The sequence below is a fragment of the Malus domestica genome, chromosome 13, assembly GCF_042453785.1.
Source record: "Malus domestica chromosome 13, GDT2T_hap1".
Taxonomy (NCBI): Eukaryota; Viridiplantae; Streptophyta; class Magnoliopsida; order Rosales; family Rosaceae; genus Malus; species Malus domestica.
In genome coordinates, this window is record NC_091673.1 from 16,404,062 (window position 1) to 16,408,446 (window position 4,385).

The following is a 4,385-nucleotide window of genomic DNA, read 5'->3' on the forward strand; positions in this document are numbered from 1 at the left end:
TTGAGAAGATAGAACCGAAAGAGATCGACCGAGGCTTCCTCCCCCCTTCCTTCCTTCCCCAATGCTGCTTTTAAACCCATTCTTGCTGCATCATTTTCTTCTCCTTAACTCACCCACTAATAGCCATTTAGTGATGACAATAAGTGAGAGGAAATGTGGTAAAACAATTGTAACACTTTAGGTAGCCTTTATGCCAATTACTCCCTCTTAATCCTCATTTTTAATTCCATTTCATCTGATGTTTGAGGAGATGTCAGCTGGCTTGTTCTTGGCTGCATCAGTTTTGGCTGCTAGTTTTATTGGATTTATTGCCTTCAATGCAGTTACAAACTGCTCAGCGTCTTGGAAACCTTTCAGTGTTAAAACGGCCATAACTTCTTCTAGAAAAATGATATTAACAATCCGTGAAATGCTTCAGAAAATAGACATCCGTAGCTTTCTAAGAATATAAGGCTCATTCTCTAATTCATTCTGAGCTGTTCGAAACTTGCTTCCAAAGTCAGCTGACCTGCACAGGCAGTTTTGACGAATTTGTCACTTAATATCCAACTTGTGCTATTTTTCTTTTATTTGCTTGAAAAATCCCACAAAACACAAAAACAAAGTAAATAGCTCAAAAATATAAGGAACTAACTAAGAAAAGACAAGTGAATTTGATGTAAAATATATATAAATATGAGCTTATCAATTAATGTTTTGATGATTAACTCGCTCCTTATCAGGGATACCCATATCGAAGGAAGGCGACCCTCTGTGTTGGGGGCACCCAGATGATGGTTGATGTTCACAGGGGTAACGAGCTCGCGTGTTTGAGTATGCCTAGTTTCGTGGAGCGTCTCGAAAAGCCTCTCATACTGCTCCTAGAGGACCTTATTCTTCATTGCTATCTTGTTGTTCTGAGCTTCTAGCTCATCGACTTTAGCTTGAAGAGCAACCTTCTTTCCTTTCTTCTTTATTTGCCTTGTACCAAGTGCAAAAGGGGTGTCATTCTGCGTGCTGTGGCTTCCTTCGCTCCCCATGTTGGAGATGGATGCTTGGTCAAAAGAGAGTGTATGAATGGTGGAAACCAGCTTAACAAAGCTGAAGAGAGTGGGAATAAGTGTCGTTCCCACAGACGGCACCAAATGTTGATGCACAAAATCAGTGAGGACTTTGGCACAACAGAAAGTGTTAAGTTTGTGACCTTTGCTAGATTGCCCCGGTCACTAGTGTGGATAAGTATGTAAATGGATAGAGACAGGGAAGCAAACATAAGATGTACGTGGTTCACCCAGATTGGCTATGTCCACGGAGTAGAGGAGTTCTCATTAATTGTGAAGGGTTTACACAAGTACATAGGTTCAAGCTCTCCTTTTGTGAGTACTAGTGAATGATTTAGTACAAATGACATTAAGAAATATTGTGAGAGAATGATCTCTATTTATAGAAGAGAGTTTCTAGTTTCATTCTGACATTGACACGTGTCGTGTTGTATTGGCTTCTGATGTTGTCACATGTCACACTATGATTGGCTTCTGATGTCAACACATATCACGCTATGATTGGCCTCCTGGTTGGGCGAAAACTCTTCTGGGTCCTTGACGATATAACGTTGATCGGTGCTCAGTAGTTTCGGGATTGGTCAAGTATGGTACAAACATCTTGAATGACAACCTGGTATTAAAATGGTAGCACTCGATGGAATAACATCTGGGGATAATCACTTTTAGTCCCCGATAACACTGATCTTTTCAAACGCACTAGTGATCATTCCAGATCTTCAGGAGCGAGATCAACTTCTGTTTAAGTCTGTTTTAAAGTAGATTATTAGCAAATTCATTTTTCTGGCCTTAGGACATTCCAACCAACACTAATTCTCAGATTTCCTTTCGATGTTGTACTCGTTATTTTGATGAGTGTAGGCTTATGAGTATGAGTTGTTTTACTTTTGGGTAGCAAAAATCCTAAAAGCAGTAATCAATTTCTCCTAGAATCAACGAAACCACCTCACATGACCAGTTCTTTACCAATCATCCAAAACCATCTACTCGAGCTAGCTCTAACCTGTAATCAGCCTACGGTGGCGCTACTAATTGACAATACTGTCTGGTATTTAGGAACTGCTAACCAGTATTCAGGCGGTATGATTTATGATAACGGACACATGTACTAGTATTTGGGAGTGATAGCTTTATGTCAGAACGTTGGTTTACAGTTTCAGGGTAGCGAACTATATCAAAATATCTTAAATGCATTAATTAGTGGCGCGACTGATAGACTGATTAACAGTGACTACCTGGGCCAAAAAATTTAAATCCTAGAAAGTAGGGGCAACCTTTGTAGTAGAACCGTAAACTCATAATTGTGTTAACCATTTTACCCATCTAGGTAACGAAAACATTCTTGACTAGTCACCTTTTTTATCACTTCCACATGCAAACAGTAGAATTATAACACGTGTCATAGAGAAAGGAAGTAGTATGGTATGTTTTGAGGACAAATATCTCTGGCGTCATTTCTCAAAATTTTACTTGTGACATCACCAAATTGTGAAATGAAGTACACCATTAATCCATTTTCTCGTACTACATAGTTTTCCTTGCGCCTTTTCAAATGACTCCTACATCATTGAGAAAACTTAGTTACAAAAGCTTACCAATCAGCAATTTACCTAACTAAACACTTTATTTAGGGAATCTTAAACCTGTCCGGGAAGGCGAACGACTAAACCTTAGGATCGTACCTAGATTTTAGCAACTCAATCGGTGACGATTAAAACCATTAAGCCATACTTCAAATTGATGATCTACTCGACCAACTTTTAGAACTCGAGTTTTCTTTCGTAGCTTGTCGAATTCATAGTGGTCTTACCGATAAATTGCTCACCTACCTTAGGAATGAGAGCAAATTTTCTAAACACTGACAGTCAACTTTATACCAAATTCCTCAACTGTTAACTTTGATTACATTGGTACTTTTCTTGGGAGACATGATCTGAGTAGACAATATTCTTTTCTTTTTCCCAAAAAGGTTTTAGTGGAAGAATGTTGAAATCTTCAAAAAGTGTTGTGAAATACGTGATATCTTTGGTTTTGTCGATTTTATCAGTCGTTTGTTAGCGATTTTTTGGCTATGGTGTTTTTCTTCACATGTCAACAGAGGAAAGTTAGTTTAGTTGTGATGTTGATTATGAATAAAGTTTCTAACAATCGAACTGTTGTCTCACCTCACCTTTGTTTTACACCTTTTGATGACATTGATCATTTCAAAATCCACGATGGCGTTTTCTTTGGATGTGTAGATGCAGCATGATGGAGTATCACTTATATTTCCCAACTGTTAGAACCGTTTGAAATGAACCATCTTATTCATGACTTAGAGTTAACAATTATCTTCTTCATTTGAAACCAGATGACATTTCTCTGTGGAGAAACATGTCCAAGATCTTTACTAACCTTAGGCCTCTCAAATACACCTTTTCTTGAAAAGAGCCAATTTCTAACAGTGACGATGGAGAAACCAAATCAATGCCTATGATTGCACTATTGTGTATTACCCGGTTGTGCAAATGTAATTACTATTTACCGTACCAAAAGACATATTTGCCCTCAAACATTTTTCAACATGTTCTATTCCATTTCAATTGGAATTCACGAGTATTGATATGACATTACTAACAATCATCAAGTAATCGTTCGAGTGTTATAATCACTTCCTGTATCCAAATAGAGATAGGGAAATATCATCATAAGCTCATTGTATGAGCTATCTTGTACATGTGGAGATTATGATGATGTTTCGGTGTTTATTGACCGACTTGACAAGTCAGCTCACTTTTCGTTGGTCCAGAGTGACCACATTTTATACCACTTGGTAAAATTCTTCATTTTTGAATTTATTAAATTTTCTGACGTTTCGATCCGCACCTATTCTGACTGTGATTCTATATTCACCCCTTTGTGCCGGAAGGCATTCCAGCCAACCTTAGGTATGTGTCTACCCTACTAGACTTTGTATTATTTCTGAAGCAGACATACTATTTAGGAGAATCGCTCGAACGTCTAAATTTTAGTTGTGACCATTAATTGCTCAATCACCTAACGAATACTCTGCTGAATGAATCTTTATCGTCGGTGTTCGAACATCTAGAAGCTACTGTTGTAGCAAGATGTCATGTATTCAAACCAGTTACCTTGTATCCTAGATTTGATGGACTTGTTTTGACCCTTAAATTCTTGAGTGTTGCTTTAGCCTTCTCGACATAGTTCTTGCTAAATCCGAGAGAAATTCACTATGAATCTGCTCGCCAAGGTATTGTGAACTACATTGTTTGGCTACATGGTGTGCGTGCTGTTATTGTATCTCACTGTGAGGTGCGTTTTACTTCCAGGACTTTGGCAGTCTTC